Source organism: Mastomys coucha, unplaced genomic scaffold, assembly GCF_008632895.1.
Source record: "Mastomys coucha isolate ucsf_1 unplaced genomic scaffold, UCSF_Mcou_1 pScaffold18, whole genome shotgun sequence".
Lineage (NCBI taxonomy): Eukaryota > Metazoa > Chordata > Mammalia > Rodentia > Muridae > Mastomys > Mastomys coucha.
The window spans coordinates 45,275,050-45,298,030 of NW_022196900.1; positions in this window are offsets into that span (position 1 = coordinate 45,275,050).

Here is a 22,981-nt window from a genome sequence, read left to right on the forward strand (position 1 = left end):
TCAGAGATGTAGTTCCCCTCCTTGTGTTGGAGTTTTCCATTTATTACCCTTTGAAGGGTTGGATTTGTAGAAATATATTGTGTAAATTTGGTTTTGTCATAGAGTACTTTGGTTTCTCCGTCTATGGTAATTGAGAGTTTTGCTGGGTATAGTAGTCTGGTCTGGCATTTGTGTTCTCTTAGGGTCTGTATGACATCTGTCCAGTATCTTCTAGCTTCCATAGTCTCTGGTGAGAAGTCTGGTGTAATTCTGATAGGCCTACCTTTATATGTTACTTGACCTTTTCCCCTTACTGCTTTTAGTATTCTTTGTTTTGTGCATTTGGTGTTTTGATTATTATGTGGTGGGAGGGATTTCTTTTCTGGTCCAGTCTATTTGGAGTTCTATATGCTTCTTGTATGTTCATGGGCATCTCTTTCTTTAGGTTAGTGAAGTTTTCTTCTATAATTTTGTTGAAGATATTTACTGGCCCTTTAACTTGGAGGTCTTTACTCTCTTCTATACCTATTATCCTTAGGTTTGGTTTTCTCATTGCATCCTGGATTTCCTGGATGTTTTGGATTAGGAACTTTTTTCATTTTGTGTTTTCTTTGACTGTTGTATCAATGTTTTCTATGGTATTTTCTGCACCTGAGATTCTTTCTTCTATCTCTTGTATTCTGTTGGTGATGCTTGCATCTATGTTTCCTGATTTCTTTCCTAGGATTTCTATCTCCAGAGTTGTCTCTGTGATTTCCTTCCTGTTTCTACTTCCATTTTTAAGTCCTGGATTGTTTTGTTCATTTCCTTTACCTATTTGATTGTGTTTTCATGTAATTCTTTAAGGGATTTTTGTGTTTCCTCTTTACAGGCTTCTACTTGTTTACTTGTGTACTCCTGTAATTCTTTAAGGGATTTTTGTGTTTCCTCTTTAAGAGCTTGAACCTGTTTACCTGTGTTCTCCTGTATTTCTTTAAGGGAGTTATTCATGCTCTTCTTAAATTCCTCTATCACCATCATGAAATATGATTTTAGATCCCACCACAGCAAGTCCTGGATATCCCAAAATACCAGAAAAGCCTTGAACTCATTGGCACAGGAGATTACTTTCTGAACAGAACACCATTATCATAGGTACTAAGATCAACAATTAATAAATGGTACCACATGAAACTGAAAAGCTTCTTTAAGGCAAAGGAACAATATTATTGGATAAGGTAGCAGCCTAACAGAATGGGAAGAGATTTTACCAACTACACATCCAACAGAGGGCTCATATGCAAAATATATAAAGAACACAAAACTGGATGTTGAGATAACAACTCAATTTTAAAAAAGGAGTACAGATCTAAACAGAGAGTTCTCAAAAGAAGAAGGTCAAATGGCAGAAAAACACTTGAATAAATATTCAACATCCCTAGTCATCAGGAAAATGCAGTAGCTAAGATCAATAAAACAAGTTGCAGTTCATGCTGGAAAGGAAGTGGAGTAAGAGTAACACTTATCCCTTGCTGGTGCGAATGCAAACTTGTGCATTTACTATGGAAATCACTGTGGTAGTTCCTCAGGAACTTGCAAGTTGATCTATCTCAACATGAAGTTGTACTACTCTTGGGCATATACCTAAAGGTCACTTCATCCCAGCAAGCAGACACTTGCTCAACCACATTCATTACTGCCTTATTAATAGCAGCCAGAAATTTGAAACAACCTAGATGTCTGTCAATGGATGAATAAAGAAAATGTAGTACATTTATTTACACAATGAAATATTACTCCATTGTTAAAAAAGTGAAATCATGAAATTCACAGATAAATAAATGAAACTAGGAAAAACAAACAAACATACAAACAACTCCCCTGCCCCTGCCAAAAAAAAAAAAAAATCCTGAGTGAAGTGACTTTAAATCAGAAAGATAAATATGTTATGTGATCCTTTGTATGTGGTGTTAGATATTAAATACAAGATAAGGATTCTACAATCTATAGAATCACAGAGGTTAGCTTTAGAGTAAGGGACTTGGGGGGAGGGACAGATCTCCTTAGGAAGGAGAAATAGAACAGATAATTATAGATAGCAGTAGAGTGGAATTGGAGAATAAAGTGGAGAGAGAGGTAAAAAGGGATCTAAGAAGGGAATGTGAGACAAAGGACAACTAAAAGTAAGGGCCATATTGAGGGGAAGTATGGAAATCAAATATAGTAGAAGCTTCCCAAAATACATACACATATGAATACAGTCTAAATGGAATTCCTAAATAACTGAGGAGGCAGCGCTCCACCTAGACATCTATAATCATCAATGAAACTTCAGTACTTGGAATTGAAATGTTGGCCAAAAGGGTCCCATGAAAATTCCCAAACAACTTAGGTTGTTGTAGACTCTCTACAAAGTAAAGCCCTATTGCTGATGACAACACCTATACAACTCGTGGTGCCTACATAGAAACTTCACTCATATGTGCTAGCATCTTTGGTACAGGAAGGTATTCTTAATGTTACCAAAGGAGAAATGAAAAACACCAACCCAGCTACAAAAGTTCCAGTTTACAATGATGTCTTGCCAGCAAGATAGTCACGTGCAATGGTGATGCACAGCCTATGGGAGTAACCAACTAATATCTGATTTTAAGGTCCACTCCCTGATATAAAAACCCATATTTGATGCTTCTTTATGGACTACATAATCCAGGGACCTAGTGAAAAGCAAAACACTACTCTTCTATAAAGAAACATAGCAATAAAATGACTCCTAATGATACTCTGCTGCACTCATAGATAAGTAGCTTGCTTAGCCGTCACTAGAGAAGCTTCCTCTTGCAGTATTTGGAAACAGATACGGAGACCCATAGGCAAATACTATGTGGAGAGTGGGAAACTTTGGAACATTAAGCCCTAAAATATGGGTTCCTGTCAGATTTCTCCCTTCAGAGCTCAGGGAAGCCTGCAAAGAGGAGGCAGAAGCATGTAAGAGACAATGGGGATAGTGACACCAAGGAATGCCTTCTAAATACAATAGGACAGATGCACATATGAACTCAGAGATTGAGGCAGCATGCATAGGACCTGCATAGGTCTCTACAAGATGGGGCCCTATTGCTGAAAGGAGAAGTGGACATATCCCTCAACCCTAACACAGAAGATATCTCCAATTGATAAACATTTGGAAATAAAAAATTAGTTTTCTCCTAGAGCAGAGGTTCTCAACTTGTGGGTTACAACCCCTATGGGGATTGCATAACAAATATCTTCTACATCAGATGTTTGCATTAGGATTCTTAACAGAAGCAAAATTACAGCTATGAAGCAGCAATGAAATAATTTTATGGTTGGGGGCAACCACAAGATGAAGAACTATACTAAAGTATTGCAGCATTGGGAAGGCTGAAAACCTAAGGAATCTCATTGGGGAAACAAACTGTTCAAGTACAGGCCACATGCCCAGTAGACAGTCAGCATCAGAAAACCAACTCATCAGTATCTTTGGAGGTTCCTTGTGTCACAATGTCTACCAGGACTTTTCCATTTTAAAGAAAAATCTTGACTTTACTTTTTACTTTAACTTTTATATCCTTTTTTCATCCTACAAATTTTCATATATATTCTTTTTTCCAATTTTGTATTTCTATGAGACTCCTGAGTGTGCAAACATGTGCATCATCTCTGTGTCTATATTTGTTTCTTGGACTTGTCACCCTCTGTCTTTTTTCTATTCTAATTTGCTTATTTTTAATCTCATCATATTATATTATATTTTATTATTATCCCTTAGATGCCTGTTTGCTTTCTAGTAATAGAGAAAAAGGAGGTGGATCCAAATGGGAAGGGAGGACGTGGGAGGTCCTGGGAGGAGTAGTGAAAAAGGAAAGAAAATCAATTTTCAATAAAATGAAATAGATGTATAGTGCTAATGTGATTTGGACAAAGCTATTTGGATCCATCAATGTGTCTGCCAGTTTACTTTAGTAGAGGTGGTGAGTAGAAGGACCTGGAGATGATAATTTATTAGCTGCAATATATAAGCTCCTTCTTTAAGATCAACTATGTTTAAGCTCAGCATTGGCAACTTATTAACTTCCTTTAATGGACACTAAATGTAAGTGACAGAATAAGACCCATTTGCTGAAAGCTACTGACATGCTGAGGACACACAGTGAAGACAAGGAATACATGGGTGTGTAGCGCTGAGGCAGGAGAAGAAAATGGTCAGAGAGGAATGGAAGAAGCCACCATGCAATGGTATTTTCAAAGGCTTTGGAACTCACTATAGATTCTTGACACATACCTGATCTACTTCGACACTGATGCTTGTACAAGTCTTAACATCAATGGAAAGATACATTTCAACATTGCCACCTCTGACAATTGTTCAGCTCTCAAGAATTACAGACTTTGACAACTTGACTTTGTGAATAACAGTGAGATCTGTTTTTTTTTTTTTTGGGGGGGGTGGTTGCCAATGCTTATGTTACAGCTACACACATAGTATTTAGCACATATATTAGATTCTTTTGTAATGACATGGAACTAACCAGGCATAAGTGAGCAGATATTTTTGGTTGTCTGTTTAAAGCATGTGACATCAACACTAGGAGCACAGTCATCTCTGATAGTGTCTGTAATTTCTGCTTACTTTAAAACATTATTTACTTTTAAGATTGGTAAAAAGCTTCTCGTGTCTGAGTTGAATTAACACTACTACTTGTTTGGGAATTGTGATAGACTGCACTGCAGGAACACAGCATTTAAGCTAGAAGATGCATCATCTGGGACATAAGCTTGCTGTGGACAATTTTAGATTTCACTTAAGAGATGCCGTCTTTGAATGGCTCTGTGGCTGTAAAAACAAAACAAAACCAAAACAAAATATAAACAAAAGTGCTTTCAGATTTTTATGTACATTGAACTAGCCATTTTGTATGCATCACTTCATAAGAAGTGATGCCTTTATGCCTTTAAGTTTCTAGAAAGATCTAGAAGTTTGACTTTATGTACTCTAGTTGGTCAGAAAGACTTACTCAAGTTTAGATCTGTAACTGACTTTTAACATTTCTATCTCTTTATGAGCATATTTTTTCTTTCTTTTCTCCATTTCTCTTGCTTTCTTTACTCCCTTCAGCTTCTGTCTAAATGAGAATAGGTCTGGTTATAGAATCCCATCAGTAATAATTCTTCTAGTTGGGTTGTTTGGACATCCTGCTGAGCCTCTTCTCCCATATCTCAGGTCCCCTCTCAGCATTCTCTTATTCTGCAGAATTGGCATATTGAAGAACATGTTGCTTGATGTTGGAGGTAAACTTAGAGCAGTCCTCCAGCAAATAACTCGCTCTCAGACTCTTCAGTCTGCTGAGGAGTTTGCCCAAAACAAAAATAATTGAGTAAAGCCCGCAGGTATAAGATCAGGGAAACAAGGTGCATACCTAAACACAAGAAACTATACAGCAACAAAATAGTCAACATCAATTTAAATGAAGAGAAATTTAAAGCAATTCCACTAAAATGAGGGTCAGGACATAGTTGCCCACTCTCATCATATCTATTCATTATAGTACTTGAAGTTCTAGCTAGAGCAATGAGACAACTAAAGAAGATCAATGGGATACAAATTGGAAAGGAAGAAGTCCAAGTATCACTATTCACAGATGATTTGATAGGATACATAAGTGATCCCAAAAATTCTACCAGATAACTCTACATCTGATAAACACCTTCAGCAAAGTGAATGGATACAAAATTACCAAAAAAAAAAAAAAAAAATCAATGACTCTCTTTTATACAAACAATAAATCGACTGAGAAAGATATTAGGGAAAACAACACTCTATGAAATATATACACATTATATAAAATATCTTGGTGTAACTCTAACCAAGCAAATGACAGACATGTATGACAAGAACTTCATATCTCTGAAGAAAGAAATTGAGAAAGATAGTAAAATATGGAGAGATTTCCCCCTTGTTCATAGATCCATAGGATTAACATAGTAAAAATGACCATCATACTAAAAGCAATCTAAAGATGCAATGAAATTCCCATCAAAATTTCAATGCAATTCTTCACAGACATTGAAAGATCAATTCTCAACTTCATATGTAAAACAAAACAAAACAAAACAACAACAAAAACAGCAACAGGAAAGCTAAGGTAATTCTGTACAATAAAAGAACTTCTAGAGGTATCACCATCCCTGATTTCAAGCTGTACTACAGAGCAATAGTAATGAAAAGCCATTAAAAACTGCATAGTATTTGCATGAAAACAGACATTTGATGGATGGAATAGAATTAATGACCTAGAAATAAACTCACATACTTATTGACACTTGCTTTTTGAGAAAGAATCCAAACCATACAATGGAAAAGAGAGATCATCTTCAATGAATGGTGCTGGCCTAACTCGGTTTCTGCATGTAGAAGAATGCAAATATATATAGATATTTAGCATCCTGAACAAAGCTCAAGTCCAAATGGTTCCAAAACTTTAACAAAAAACAAGACACACTAAATCTAATAGAAGAAAACATGGGGAAACTGCCTCAAACATATGGGCACAGGAGACAGCTTCCTGATCAGAACACCAATGGCTGAGGCACTAAGATCAACAATTAACAAATGGGACATAAAAAACTTCTGTAAAGGCAAAGGACACAATCAACTGGACAAAACAACAGCCTACAGAATGAGAAAGATCTTCACCAACCTTACATATGACAGAGGACTAATATCTAAAATATATAAAGAATTCAAGAAATTAGATACCAACAAACCAAATAACCCAATTTAAAAAGTGGGGTACATAGCTAAACAGAATTTGCAACAGAATCTCAAATGGCTAAGAAACACTCAAACAAATGTTCAATATTCCTAGTTATCAGGTAAATGCAAATAAAAATTACTCTGAGATTCCATTTTATAACTGTCAGAATTGCTAAGATGAAAAATTCAAGTGACAGCACAGCTGATGAGGATGTGGAGCAAGGGGAACATTCTTCCATTGCTTGTGGGAGTGCAAACTTGTCCAACAACTATGGAAATCAATCTAATGGTTTATCAGAAAATTGGGAATAACTTTACCTCAAGTCCTAGCTATACCACTCCTGGACTTACACCCAAAAGATGTTCCACCATACCACAAGAACATTAGCTCTAACATGTTCATAGCAGGTTTATTTGTAATAGTCAGAAATTGGAACAAGCTACATGTCCCTTAACCAAAGAATTGATAAAGAAAAGGTGGTAAATTTTACACAATAAAATGCTACTCAGCTATTAAAACCAAAAATACTACAAACGGATAGATAGAAAATTTCATCTTGAGTGAGGTAACCCCAATCCAGAAAGACACCCATGATAGGTATTTACTTATAAGTGAATATAAGCCATAAAAATACAGGGTAACCATGCTACAATTCACGGCCTGAAAGTAGCTAAGTAACAAGGAGAGTGAGATGCTTGAGTCTCACGCAGAAGGGGAAATAAAATAGACATCAGAGGTGGATGGAGAGAGGGAATTTTATGGGGCAGGAAGTAGAAATGGGAACAGAGTTGGAGATCAGGTGTGGGGAAATGGAGGGGGTGTTGGCAGTATAATGCTAGAAGAAAGAACAGAAATCGGTGCTGAGGAAGAGGGGTAAGGTCTTGGGATGAGCTGGGACAGGTAAGGCTCCCAGGAGTCCAGGTGAGTGACCTTACCTGAGACTTCTAGTACCTGGGGATATGGAGACTGAAGTGGCCACTTCCTATAGCCACGTCCATTTATAGTGGACAGAAGTAGACACAAATCCATAAAAAAAAAAATTGGCCTGACAGAAAATTTGCCCTGCCTACAAGATCTGCAGGAATAAAGATGGAACAGAGACTTAGGGGATGGTCAACCAATTGGTGGCCCGAGCTGAGATTCATCCCATGGAAGAGAACCAGCCCCCGACACTATTAATATTGTGCCATGCTTGCAGACAGGAGCCTAGGATAACTGTCTTCTGAGATGCTTCATTTAGCAGCTGATGGAAACAGATGAGGAGACCCACAGGCAAACACTAGGCAGAGCTCAGTGAGTCTTGTGGAAGAGTTGGGGGAAGGATTAAGGTAAAGGACACCACAAGAAGACCTTCACAGTCACCAAACCTGGGCCCCTTGGGGGCTTAGAGAGATTGAACCAGCAACCATAGAACATGAATGGGCTGGACCTAAGCCCCTACACATTTGTAGCAGATGTGCAGCTTGCTCTTCATGTGGGTTCCCTAATTGGAGCGAATGCTGTCTCTGACTCTGTTGTTTGTCTTTGTATCCCCTTCTCCTAACTGGACTGCCTTGTCCAGCCTCAGTGGGAGAGGACTTGCTTAGTCCTGCTGCCACCTAATGTGCCAGGGTGTATGGATACAAATGGGGGGGTTCCCATTCTCTGATGAGAAGAAGGGGTGGGACTGGGAAAAGAGGTAGTAGGCGGACTGTGATGTAAAGTGAATAAATGAAGTGAATTTTTTTAAAAAAGAAGTATACAAAAGGAAAATCATAAAAAAGAATATCAAATTATCAATATAGTGGCTCATTTTAAAACCCTTTGAAACTTTGAGTCACTTTCCTTTTGTAGAATTTAGACATTTCAAAATGCTATGTCTCAAAATATTTTTTGAGGAGAATTATTCTGCTTCATGGAAGGGATTTCCTCTGAGACTAGATCCAATATCTTTTGGTTACTTTTTTTTATGTCTGTTTTATTTTGTAAATCTTTCTCTAAATATTTGTTTTTGCTAATATTTAGTGTACAATGTAGGCGGCACTAATGTCTTCTCTTTTCATAGGAGACAAGCTTTCCTTCTAACATTCTCTAAGCTTACTTTTCTTCTCTCATATGAAGTTTGAGGGATAAATTTAGATTTTTGTCTTTTTTCTTCTTTTCTTTTTTTGTGTATTCTGAAGGGATTGTATTCTGAAGAAGGATTTATCATTTGGATTTTTGACCCATGAGGAAGCCTGATCTTACTTGACCTCCAAGGAGGGGCAAGGTATGTGCATCTTTGTAGCAAGGGAACAGTTAGATCTGGAAGCTAAGCAAACCTTACATTTCCATTTACGGTGAAGTTCAGGTGATTTACAACAGCTTCACCAACAGATCACAAGGGGTCCATACTTTTCTTTAGAGTGCTCACCTCCCTGGTTTTCTTTGCATCTGAAGATGACTGCTTTCCTGGGATCTGCAATTCTATTTAGGGATGAATTTAGGAGAAGTTGGAACAAGAGAAAATTTGGCGCAAAGATATCCACTAGTTGAAAAGTGCAGAATCTACCCTCAAAACGCTACAGATAGAGAGGGGCTTCGGGGGCTCCTGGCTGTGGGTTCTGCTTCATGAAAGATGAAGTTCACTTAAGCCAAACGGTCTGCTGATGTTTCCTCTGCTCACCACCTCTTCTCACATCATCTTCCTTTGTCACACTGTCCCTCTGCTGGTCCAATTCTGCCTCACCCCAGGTCCATCTCTCTAGAACTATGCACACTGTAGTAGGCAAGGAGGAAATAGAGCTCTTTGATATCATTGTATCATTTTACATCTAAGTTGTACCATATGCACTTCTATTACATTTTAATTTTAAATGATCATTGTGGTGACATATGCCACTTTGGAGATCAGAGGACAACATTGTGGAGTTGGTTCTCTTCATCCACCTTCCATGGGTTCCAAGGATCAAACTCAAACTATCAGACTGACAGGACAAGTGCCTTTATAGTCTGAGCCACCCAGCTTTCCCTTTTATCAGTTATTCCTCCCATGTGGCAGGCCTTGTCTTCATGTTCTACATGATTTGAGATGATTGGCTATGGATGAGTTATAAATAAGTAAGAAAATAAGGAATATTTTAGACTCACGTGCTGTTCAATCAGAAACCATTTAATAAAACTAAAACATTACTAATACAAATGGGGCCTGAAATTTCCAGTCAGCCAGGAATAAATGCTGCAAATCTTTTCTGAAATGTGAAAATCATAGTCATCTCTACCTGGCTGAGTGTTCAAGCAGTGTTTTGTTTTACCATATCTGCCACATGAGTTGTTGACATCTTCTGGTGTCATAACTAACTAACTAACTTTAGGCATGCTGGAAAAGGTCGCAGAGTCGTTGAAATTCATAGATAACTGTGGGAAAGAGTGAATAATCATAGGTCTCACATTGCCTTCCTTACTGGCCTTCCTAGAGCTGGTCAGATTGGTACCCATCAGATTCAGTCTTCAGAGTGGCTTTGGGGATTACTTTTCACAGCTTTGCTGGAGCTCAGCTTGTAGCAAGTCTCTCCTGGGTGACTTGGATCCACATGGGTGATCTCTGTCAGCTCTCCCTTAATTACTGATTGTCCCAAGAACTCCAGTTTCATTCTGTCTCACCTCCCTGCAATGGAGGCTAAGACCAGGATGAGTTGAGACCATAAAGAAGGGCTGTGGATATTTATCTACTCCCCTATCCTGTGTGCTGCTTGAAAATTATCATAGGTAGCTCTGGGGATCGAGTCAAGGGTTTTTGGTTTTTTGTTTTGGTCTGTCCAGTACACATACTTATATATCTAACACTTATTTCTTTTAATATGTGATTTTCTACTAAGCAGGTGACATTAACACAATCATAACTCTGAGTTTATGGTTCCTAAAAGATATTCATTTCTTCTTGGTATCATCAATTAGCAAGTACCTATGAGAAGTAATGTTTTTAGGTAAATATATTTTATTTGCCGGTGATAGAGGTGGGATAATGCCCAAAATTTGGAGCTGTTCTACTAGTCTAATAATCATTATTAATAAAGTTACCTGATAAGTAGGAATGTATACAAATTAATTTAACTAATACAAACTACACAGCATAGTCCCTGCATATAGTATGGAATAAAATTAAGTAAAGATTTGGAAGTTTGGGAAGTTACTATAATAGATACATGTGTCTGTACAGTTACTGATTATTTTAACCACCTATTAAGGTAACCAGTGTAAAGTGTGTTTTATAGTGGGTGTATTCTTAAAGCTACTACATTGCCTTGTATCTTTCAGTAATCTGTAGAAAAAAAAGATAATATAATATGGGGGGAAATATGCTGTAGTACATGTTGTAATATCTAATTGTGTTATATATTTATATTTAACATATGAAATACATCATATACTTTCATAAGCGAAAGTAAGCTTCATGTACTAAGTCACTTAAAATATTGTAGCTGTCTAAAGAAGCTCTGACTATATGCCAGAAATTACAAAGCATCTTGCCAATGTGATCTATTTAACTCTTCATCAACTCTACCAGGTAGATTCCCTGTTATTTCTACTATATATGTGAGTAAGTAACTTGTGTTTTCTGTGTCTCTGCTTCTGTCTCTGGCTGTCTCTGTCTCTGTATTTGTCTGCCTCTGTCTCTCTATCTGTCTTTTTTCTCTGTTACTCTTTGTCTCTGTCTTTATCTCTCTGCCTCTGTCTCTCTCTGTGTCTCTCTCTTTCTCTGTGTCTTTCTGTCTCTCTGTCTCTGTCTCTGTGTCTCTGTCTCTGCCTCTGTCTCTGTCTCTGTCTCTCTCTCTCTCTCTTTCTCTCTCTCTGTATGTGCATGCGTGCACTTTGAATATGAACAGTTTCTTCCAGTAGCTTGTTTTAAATGCTTGTTTCCCAGTGGGCATCACTATTTTGGGAGTAGATAGAAACTTTGAGCATTAGGGCCAGCTGGAGATTATGAGTTAATGGGCCTTCCCTGTGTTCACAGAGCTTCAATGTGAAAAGTCAATCTTTTCACCCAAGAATGAAGGAGTCTAATACTAGTGTTACAACCTTCTAAGCTCCAGTTTTTCTTTTGCTAGCTATTTATTTACTGGGGGATTCTCCAGGCTCCCATCTATAGACTCCCCACCCCTTTAGTTTTGACACTGACTCTTATCCCAAGGGTTGCCTTCTTCATCATATTTATTCTTAGCAGCTCTAAAAGGAAACTAGCAACTAGTATACACCTCTTAGAATTGGGGAACCAATTCATTGGAAACACTGAATTACAGAGGTTGAGCTAAGTGTCTGATTTCAAACTCTTCCATCTTCCCACTTCTCTTTACTTATACAGTTCCAACTACTGTACCCACCAACTTGGAAACCTGTCATTTATATCGGCTGTAGGAAGCCAAGCAGGCTGAGCGTATGCCACCAGCTCCAGCTTCCTGGTCACACATGTTCTGGAGTCTAGTTGAAGAAGAAGAGGATCAATTAGTGAGTAAGTCAGTGGTGTGGTTCTCTAGGGACACCTACTTCGGGCTGTGTTCCAGGTCAGCCTAAGAAGATCATTAAGCTGACAGGCTCATGGCTGGAAGTGTCCAACACTGCCAGGGGTGTTCTAATACTGGGGGTTATTGTTTTAGCACCTCATCTGTTTCCTTTTAGATGGCCAATGATGGAAATTTTCATCATTGTTTTTTGATTAACCTCAAATAAATAGGAAGCTAGCAAACACCAAACACTGTGCAAGGATTCGAGTCTCAATTGGGCACTATAGCATGCTTTGATATGGGAAACTGGTATAATAAAGAATTCAGAAGAAATGACACCTAACAGGAAACTGGGAACAACATTTAGGTTCTTGGCAGCATAGGATGTATGGTTCCCCAGGCAGGTAAGTTCTCCCTATTTTCATCCATATCCCACAGATCTATCCTATTGAAGAGTGAACGTGGGTTCCACAATTTGGGCTCCTCTTTGCTTATGTGCTGAAAGAGTTGCGAGGTCTGCTATCTATTTCTTGGTAAGGGAGTACTGCTTCTACGCAAAATGAAATAAATTCCCATTACAACCTACCCCCTTTCCCATCTGAGCCCAGAGACGGGCTTACAGCCATGGAGTCAGCTTTATCAGTTAGAGGAGTATGTGTCAATTCTCAACATCTAAGTCATTTCTTCATCCTCCTTTACCTTCTCCTAAGCAAGGGAAGAAGCAAATGGGCAGATTCAAAGGCCTGGCACCATTGGCATTCCTTTTACTTTTTCTTCTGGTGGTATAGCACCATCCACTCTGGTAGATGGTGGGAAACACCCTACCCTGATCTTTATCCTCTGTTCTCTCTCTGAATAGTTTTACTTTGAGACAGAATCTCATGAACTTGCTCACTCTCACCTTGTGCTCACTCTGAAGTTCACAGAGGGCATAAATGAGAGACCCCTCTGCTTTCACCTCCCACGTGGCTTATGAGCCTGTTCCCCCAAACCTGGCTCTGTCAGTATTCGTTTAGAGCTCTCCTTTGACTGCTCAGTATAATAATTTGCACTGAAAAATGTTGTCAGGGTCAACTTTGTTTCTATCATAGATTAAAATTCTGCTGTCCAGTTTTTCACAGTTTGGCAGAATCTGTCATAGCTACTCATGTATTTCTTCTCAGATTTGGTTATCAGTTTAGTCTCTCTTCCCAGTGAGAATGAGACACCTATTTCTAAATTTTCCTTCTGTTTTTGTTTGTTTGTTTGTTTTGTTTTGTTTTGTTTAATTTTGGTATTAGGATTCCAGGCCCATTGCACCTGGCGTTGTTGTTGTTTTGTTGCTTTGGCACAAAACAAATTTTTTATTGGTGTGATAATAACTCCCCTCAAACATTTCTTAATTTTAAAAACACACTGACTGTTTTGTTCAAAGCCATTTCTTTCCAATCTTTCTTTAGCCCATGAAACATCACAGCAAATGCAACTTGTGGTGGAAAGGATTTATTTCAGCTTAAAGTTCCACATCATAGTCCATCACGGAGGGCAGTCTAGGAAGGACATCAAACAGGGCAGGAACCTGGAGGCAGGAACTGATGCAGAGATCATAGAACATCCTTGTGTTTTGGCTTACAACCTAGTGCTTGCTCATCCTACTTTCTTATACCACCTAGGACCACCAACTCACAGTGAGCTGGCACCTCCCATATCAATATTCAATCAAGAAAATTCACTACAGGCTTATCCTCAGACCAATGGGGTGGAGGCATTTTCTTAATTGAGGTTCATTCTTTTCAAATTACTCTAGTTTTTGGCAAGTTGATATAAAAGGAACAATTGAGTGCATGATATGAAATTCACAAAGAATCAATAAAGATTATTTAAAAGGTACACCATAACCCCATTCCTTAAATGAAAAGATGAACAGTGCATTAATATGCATTGAACTTGAGTTCTTTAATTCTAGGCTGAAAAATTTTAGACTGACAAACCTCATTCCCTCCTTTGACATTTGGGTGCTGCTGGGAATGCTAGAAGGTCACAAACTTAGAATTTGCTGATCCCCAAAGAGTGGCTCTGTCTACTGTGGTTTACTCTGGCAGATTGTACATTTCATTTCCTTTCTGGACCTTCCTGACCCTGTCTGGATATAGAGAAAAGAAACGAGGGCACAGAGCACAAGAGGACAGAGGATGGCCGCTGTTCTTGAATGACATCACCCTCAGGGTAGCTAGTGAGAGACTTCTACCCCCCTCCTATTCATCTTGGGAGTGTTATGTGTAAAAGAGTGGTTTTAGTAAAAGAATCAGACATTGCATAGTCAGTCTTATTTCACTAATTTTGCAGATAAAATTAATTGATTATTTATCTTTTAAAAAAATAAAGCCACTTTGCTTGAATACACAAAACTATCACACAGCTAATTGGCAGAAACTATTCAAATGTGTATATTGTAAATTCAAAAGCATGGTGCCATGGCTTCAGAGTGGCCATTCTAACTGTGCAGAAGTCTTCTGAGGTGGAGAGAATGGGACACAGCAAGTGACTGAGTACCATCATTTTTTTAAAAAAAATTTTTAAATTTTTAAATTAAATTAAAATTTTTTTAAATTTTTTAAAAGATTAAAAAATTATTAGATATTTTCTTTATTTACATGTCATATGGTATCTCCTTTCCCAGTTTCTTCTCTGAAAGAAAAAAAGAAAAAGAAAAAGAATAATTAAAAAAAAACCCTGTTCCCTCTCCCCATCCCCTGCTCAACAACCCACCCTCTCCCACTTCCTGCCCCTGGCATTCCCCTACACTGGGGCATAGAACCTTCACAGGACCAACAGCCTCTCCTCCCACTGATGACAGATTAGTCCATCCTCTGCTATACATATGCTGCTGAAGCCATTAGTCCCACCATGTGCATTCTTTGGTTGGTGGTTTAGACTCCTTGGGTCTTTTCTTTAGCTCCTTCACTGGGGACCCTGTGCTCAGTCCAATGGATGGTTGTGAGTCTCTACTTCTGCATTAGTCAGGTACTGTCAGAGCTTCTCAGGAGACAGCTATATCAGGTTCCTGTCAGCCAGCACTTGCTGGCATCCACAATAGTGTCTGGATTTGATAATTGAATATGGGAAGGATTCCCAGGTGGAGTAGTCTCTGGACTGTCCTTCCTTCAGTCTCTGCTCCACAGTTTGTCTCTGCAACTCCTTCCATGGGTATCTTGTTCTCCCTTCTAAGAAGGATCGAAGTATCCACCTTTTCGTCTTCTTTCTTATTGCTTTCTTGTGGTTTGTGGATTGTATTTTGGGTATTCTGAGTTTCTGGGCTAATATTCACTTATCAGAGAGTGCATACCATGTGTGTTCTTTTGTGATTGGGTTACCTTACTCAGGATGATATTCTCCAGATCCATCCATTTCCCTAAGAATTTCATAAATTCATTGTTTTTAATAGTTGAGTAGTACTCCACTGTGTAGATGTACCACATTTTCTGAATCCATTCCTCTGTTGAGGGACATCTTGGTTGTTTCCAGTTTCTGGTTATTATGAATAAGTTTGCTATGAACATAGTGGAGCATGTGTCCTTATTCCATATTGGAGCATCTTCTGAGTATATGCCCAGGAGTGGTATAGCAGAAAGTGGGGAAGATCCTCGAGCACATGGGCACAGGGGAAAATTTCCTAAACAAAACACCAATAGCTTAAGCTCTATGATCAAGAATTGACAAATGAGGCCTCATAAAATTGCAAAGCTTCTGTAAGGCAAAGGACACTGTCAATAGGACAAAATGTCAACCAACAAAATGGGAAAAGGTCTTTACCAATCTGATAGAGGGCTATTATCCAATATATACAAAGAACTCAAGAAGGACTCCAGAGAACCAAATAATCCTATTAAAAATGGGGTACAGAGCTAAACAAAGCATTCTCAACTGAGGAATACCAAATGGCTGAGAAGCACCTAAAGAAATGTTCAACATCCTTAGTCATCAGGAAAATGCAAATCAAAACAACTTTGAGATTCCACCTTACCCAAGTCAGAATGGCTAAGATCAAAAACTCAGGTGACAGCAGATGCTGGCGAGGTTGTGGAGAAAGAGGAATAGTCCTTAATTGCTGGTAGGATTGCAAGCTGGTACAACCACTCTGGAAATTAGTCTGGCAGTTCCTCTGGAAATTGGACATAGTACCATCATTCTTAAAATAAGCCATTTACTTACACTTTTGCTCCTGGTATTAATTTTCATTTGTGTGCATGCATATGTGTGTGTGTGTGTGTGTGTCTGTGTTTATATGTATTTTGTTGAGTTGCTGGGAGAAGCTGAAAAGGGGACTCTGAACCACAAGAAATTTTAAATCCATCATTACTCCAGTCCTCATTTTTTAAATGTAGAGAGCCCATTATTTCAAAATATGGTTATGTTGATATCCTTGTAGATAGCACATCATGTACATGATGGGACATAAAGGCCTATTCAGCTGGGACTGGTTTTCCAAAGCAGAGAGACGTCTAATGAGGACTAGGTTTCAGGCAACAAAGTCCCTCATTGTCTGGCAAGCCTGCATTGACAGAAAGACTACATTGATGAAGCCATCTGATCTTTTAACCCATCCACCTTATGCAGAGAGGTCCTGTAAATTATAATGATCTAATAGCAGAGCTTGGAAACACCTGAATGGAAAACCCATACAATCCTGAAAGCCAATTGTTATTTCTGGGCCACGGGGTCAGGTACTACAGGATGCTCACCAGCTCTCCTGTCCCTCCTGAGGATTGGTGCAGCAGATCATTTCAAGCCTATGCGTTTAGCCCACTATGACTTCATTACCAGGGGACACTCCTCACATGTGGGATGGGAGGAAGAGTACCTTTCTCTAGTCACAAGGATGTTGACAGAGCTGAGTCTTCACTGCATGGGAATGGTGTGTGGACAAATCCTTGGCACTGGAACAGGGCTTGAGCTCCAGCAGTTGAGCTGCTGAAGCTCAGGCAAGTCTTTGAGCCAAAACCACAGAGAGTCCTCGAAGCCTGCTTTACAAGCCCAATTTTAACAAAGCATCAGTCTGTGTTCATCTCTTGAACTGCCATGCGTGCTGGTGATTTCCTGACAGGGCCCCACAATGAGTGTTGCTGGGTGTAGTTTAAACAGTAGGAGTGTGTATGTAGATCCACCTGCATGGATGTGTATGTATGTGTGTGTGTGTGTGTATGTGTGTGTGTGTGTGTGTGTGTGTGTACATATCGATGTGTTCGCATCTCTGTGGATGAATTTGTGTGTGTGTGTACCTGTGTGCATGTGTGTGTGTACCTGTGTGCATGTGTGTATGTATGTGTAAATGTGTACATATGTGGCTGCCTGTGTGTGTGTGTGTGTGTGTGTGTGTGTGTGTGTATGTGTGCACCTGCACTTGCTCCCATTATTCTGTTCCCTTTCAGTAGAACTCAGAGACTCTGGTTCTCTGCAGTTTCAGTAGGGCAGTATAATAGAGAGACAGGACCAAATAAATTTTTAAGAATCTTAGATTTTATTATTTTTTTAATCTTATTCCCTGCCCTCTTCCCATTCCCATACGAGGGAATGAGGTGACCATTATTTCATTAAAGTAATTAGGTGTTCTTAAGCATGGTGGTTGTAGAGCAAGAACCTGGGGAGTCTATCTGTTTACTGTGGTGCCATCACATTGCAGCTCTCTCATAGGAGGCAATGCTAATTAGCCCTTGTCAGAGGTGGCATTGATCTTGTGGCTGATAACTAAGAGAAGACTACCACAAAATTATCTTTAATTGCAAGAAAATATGAATGTTTGCCCCTGTACATGTGAGCAGATTCTAAAGATGCAGCACGTTTTTGGGTATTCAGGTTGGTTGTCAGCTTTGTGAGCTATGTGTTTTGATTTTTTTGTGTTTCCTGTATTGTATTCATTTTACTCTTCCCCATCTACATGAAGAGTGAGGAGAGAGGAGAAAAGAAAAACAGCAGAAAACAAAGCAAAACAAAAAAGCCCAAATCTGCAAACCATGTGAACCAGCTATGTCACTCAGATTAAATACTTGAATTTATTTTTGCAACTACCATTTTAGCAAAAGCATAATTTTCAAAGGTAGTTAACCTCTCTAATGACTCTGCAGAGGCTGAGCCTACCATGACAAGATGCCAAACAATCAGGCCAAAAAAAAAAAAAAATGCCTTGAAGTGACCAGCTTCCTTTATGTTTCTTCTAGAATGTTTCCTGGTGTTATCTGTATTTTCTGGTGAGAGGGTCTTAGTTGGTATGATAATCTTCAGGTGATTCTCAATGAACTATCACAAGTTAGGGTACTGTATGGTAACAACCAATCTCAAAATCTGCTTTTAAATAAATGTAAATATTGTATAAACCACAAGTATCCTTCTGGGAGAGACTCAATAGCCTTTTGTGAATTTCAAAGTGCTGTAGGACCCAGTAAACTATCATATATGTTAGATCATAGATAGCTGGAGAGCCATATCCCTGTCATTTGTCTCATTGAGTGCTCAATACTGTTCACGAGGTTACCCATTTTATTAGTTTGATTTCTATAGTTTTGATAAATGTCCTGACCATAAGCAACTGAGGAAGGAAGGGTTTCTTTGTATTATAGGTCCTGATCCTAGTCCAATATCAAGGAAAGCCAGGATAGGAGCTCAAGGCAAGAACTTGGCAGCAAGAACTGACTATGGTGGAACCTGGCCTTGACTGGCTCCCCTTTCAGCTCAGCTTGTTTTCTGATACCAACCAGAACGACTTGTCTAGGGGTAGCACTGCCAATAGTTTGCTGGGTCATGTCACATCATTCACTAACCAAGGAAAATGCCCCCATAGACAATGCCCCTAAGGCAATATAATTAAGGTAGTCCTTCAGTTAAGGTTCCCTCTTTCTAAATGACTCTATCTTGGCTTGAGTTCAAATACACACACACACACACACACACACACACACACACACACACAAAATCACCAGTACAACTATCTTCCCATAAGAAGAACACATCTTCTAGACCACACACATATGTATAAATGTAACAATTCAGGAAAAAGGAGGATTAAAAGAAAAAATGAACATGAGTAAAAATTATTTGTGTCTTTTCTTGCTTGTCTTGTAAAGAAAACAAATATATATTATGAAACGGAATGGTAAACTTTATCTAAGGATTTTTTTTTTTTTTTTTTTGAAAAACGAATCTTGAAACAGTAAAGTACCTCCACTTATTAGATATATTGTGCAGGCTTGGAGGAAAAAGAATGATCAGGTAGCCACAGGTGGGAGATGTCAGCATGCTCTCAAAAGCCCAGTGGTCCTGCTTCAGTCTGTGGTTCTTTTTATTACTTTGGCTTTCAAGAGCCATCTCTTTGTGTCCCTCAGGATTTTCAAGCGATTGTAGGGACATTATCATCAGATGTAGCAAGGCCATAGAATTCAGGACACAACTTCTATATAAAAATTCACGAGCGCACATATTTTCAAGTCAGTCCCCTAACACTTTGGAGGGCCAGACTCTGTGTGCCTAGCAACAATTCTATTTTTTTGTGTGTTTTATCCTTCGCCTCAACTTCCTTGCTAGGCTTTAGGGAATCAACAGGACTTACCACCAATTGGATTGCAGAACTCTTTGGCTTGTGGTGAGGCCTGCTATCATCAGGTATGTAAAATCTTGCCCAATGTAGTCAGAAGTTAAAATCAAACCATCATAAACCTGCAGGACTTATGACCCTGAAAGCCTTAGGGGAGTTTTTCTGGACGAGATCTCAGTGGAACATTGCCCAAAACCCCAAATGGGAAATATATACGAACTGATTCCATGCGGTGTGAAGGCTGAGGCAGGAGTGGAGTGCTTTTATAGTATGATACAATGATAGATTAGCACACATTTAATCCTAGACCAGGGCTTTAGAGTCCCAGGTCTTCCCCAGGCCTTCCTCCCTCTTTGTAAATGTTAATAGTGCAGAGTGCTGAACTTAATGGTGATGGGCATTTTTCTCCTGTGACACAATTGTTCTATGCTTAAGCCAATTAGAAAGTCATTCCATAAAGAAAGGAATTGCCAATAGGACGTTAGTATAGATTTAATATGCTATAGCATTGTAGGGCCAGGGAAATAAAAGGATATTGTGGTTAAATAGTTATTTAGTGACAAAAATAATCACATTTTAAAAGCAGTTAGATAGATATCACTGCTTTTTTGAGAGCCTGCTCACACACAACCTTGTAGAAGAAATGAGTCAGGGAATACTACTTGTGTTACAGACTTTGCTCTTCTTGTTGTTGTTAGCCTTTCCATATAGGATGAGGCTTCTGGTTAATTTAATATAGATTTGGGTTGCCAATATCCAATGGGTCGGCTCCTCAAGAACCGAGTTACTGGGAAAACAAGTCACCATTATGCTAAATTATTGGAGGAGAAATGTGCTATGTTAAGCCACAGTTAAAACAAACACAGGAAGTTCTTGGCCACAGATTATTGTCAAGATAGGAATTACAGGTTATCTTGAAACAGATAAGAAAAACAGACCCATGCATCTGAGTCAGTGGTGTGGGGTCAGGAAGTATACCTATGTCTTGAGAATGGAAGTAACTCTCCACTCATCTTGGATAAAAAATACAGGAGATGGCAAAGCTTTGGGGTTTAGCTAGGCTTTTAGCTTCTATATCCCATAACAGTCAAAGCGACAAAGAAACCAACCAAGTCACTAATTACAAGTTCTGAGGAGTATCAGAACCCATCTGGACAAAGACCTTGTTTTGATCACGTTCTTTGCACTTTGATATCTCTAATACACCCATCTCCCTCACCTTAACTTTTAGGTATTTTAAATTGACTTTTCAGAAGGTCCAGGTACCAGCTGTTTTAGTTGAAGACTCCAATGCCTGTTCTCAAGCTAAGGGAAAACAAGAAGTAAACATAACTTTGAACACAACATCTGCCAGAAGAACAGGCAACACAGAGCCCTTCTTCATGGGCACTGGGAGAAGTCCAGGGATCTCTTTAAGAGAGGGAGGTGGACTGCTAGCAGACCTACAAGCTACCTGACTTTTCTTCTGACAGGTTTATTACATCTCTGAGAAATACTCTGGAAGTCTCATGACTTGAAGGAATTCTAGGTTTGAAGCTGTGCCATGGTTAGAGTGACGATTGGGACTCAGAGTGCCATTTAGGGAGGAGTCCCAAGTTTCAGCTCAAGGGTGGGCCTGAAATCTCTATTTGCTTGGATTTCTTGGCCCTTTAAAGTTTAAGAAGTATTCATAAGAAACACATGAATAATACACATGTGCATGTGGTACATTTTCTCATATTCCTAGAGGTTATTGGTTACAGTGTGAAAAATAGACGATTATGTGTATGTGTGTGCACACATGTTCATGTGTGTGTGTATATATGTATGTGTATGTATGTGTGCATGCATGTGTATGTGCATGTGTAGTACATATGTACATGAGTGTATGTGTGTGCATGTGTGTGCACCTGTGTGTATATGTGTGTGTAGGGAGATGGTAGTTGTAAGGCCCTCTTTTAGTAGCTTGACTGTACTTCTGAAACATGGAGACTAAAATTGTATGAATAGAAACCCTGACATTCCTCTTTATAAAACATTGTGGTAATTCTAGAAATCAGGAATTGTTCCCGCCATCTTTCTATGTCTAGCCTGATCATTGATCCTCTCCTTCTTGTCTTTCCTACCTTTGGTTCTTGTCTCCTCAAATTTTTATTTATTTTTTGTAAAGACCAGTTTAGTTAACTTTGATTCTCAATTCAAATCCAACTGAGGCTGGACTTATGGTTTACTTCAGGAGCATTTTCCTGGCACACATAAGGCCCTAGAGCTTATCCTCAATGTTACACGTGTGTGTGTGTGTGAGTGTGTGTGTGTGTGTGTGTGTATGTGTGTGAGTGTGTGTGTGTGTGTGTGTGTGTGCATATATGCATGAGCACTTAAATGCATTCCCAGATAAGCACACTAAGATAAACTAAGATGGCTTCCTAAACTCTCTGCCAAGGAATCCTACTGAACAAGAGTTAAGTGTTTGTCTTCAATGAATTCTACTTTCTCTCAATCATAGTGAACATCTATCTCTTAATAAGTACTTTTTTATTAGATATTTTCTTTATTTACATTTCAAATGATATCTCCTCCCCTGGCTACCCCTCCAAAAAAAATATCAAAACCAAAACCAAAAGCAAAAACAAAAAAGAAACCCTTTTTCCTCCACCCTCCCCCTGCTCACCAATCCACCCTCTCCCACTTCCTGGCCCTGGCATTCCTCTACACTGGGGCATAGAACCTTCACAGGGTCAAGGGCTCTCTTCCCATTGATGACCTACTTGGCCATCCTTTGCTATACATATGTTGCTGGAACCATTAGTCCTACCATGTGTACTCTTTGGTTGGTGGTTTAGTTCCTGGGAGCTCTGAAGGTACTAGTTAGCTCATATTGTTGTTCGTCCTAAGGGACTGCAAACCCTTCAGCTCCTTGTGTCCTTTCTCTAACTCCTTCATTGGGGACCCTGTACTCAGTCCAATGGGTGGCTGTGAGCCTCTACTTTTGTATTAGTTGTGTACTGTGAGATCCTCTGAGGAGACAGCTTTATCAGGCTTCTGTCAGCCAGCACTTGCTGGCATCCACAATAGTGTCTGGATTTGATGATTGAATATGGGAAGGATTCCCAGGTGGAGCAGTCTCTGGATTGTCCTTTCTTTGGTCTCTGCTCCATAGTTTGTCTCTGCAATTCCTTTCATGGGTATTTTGTTCCCCCTTTTAAGAAGGAATGAAGTATCCACACTTTGGTCTTCCTTCT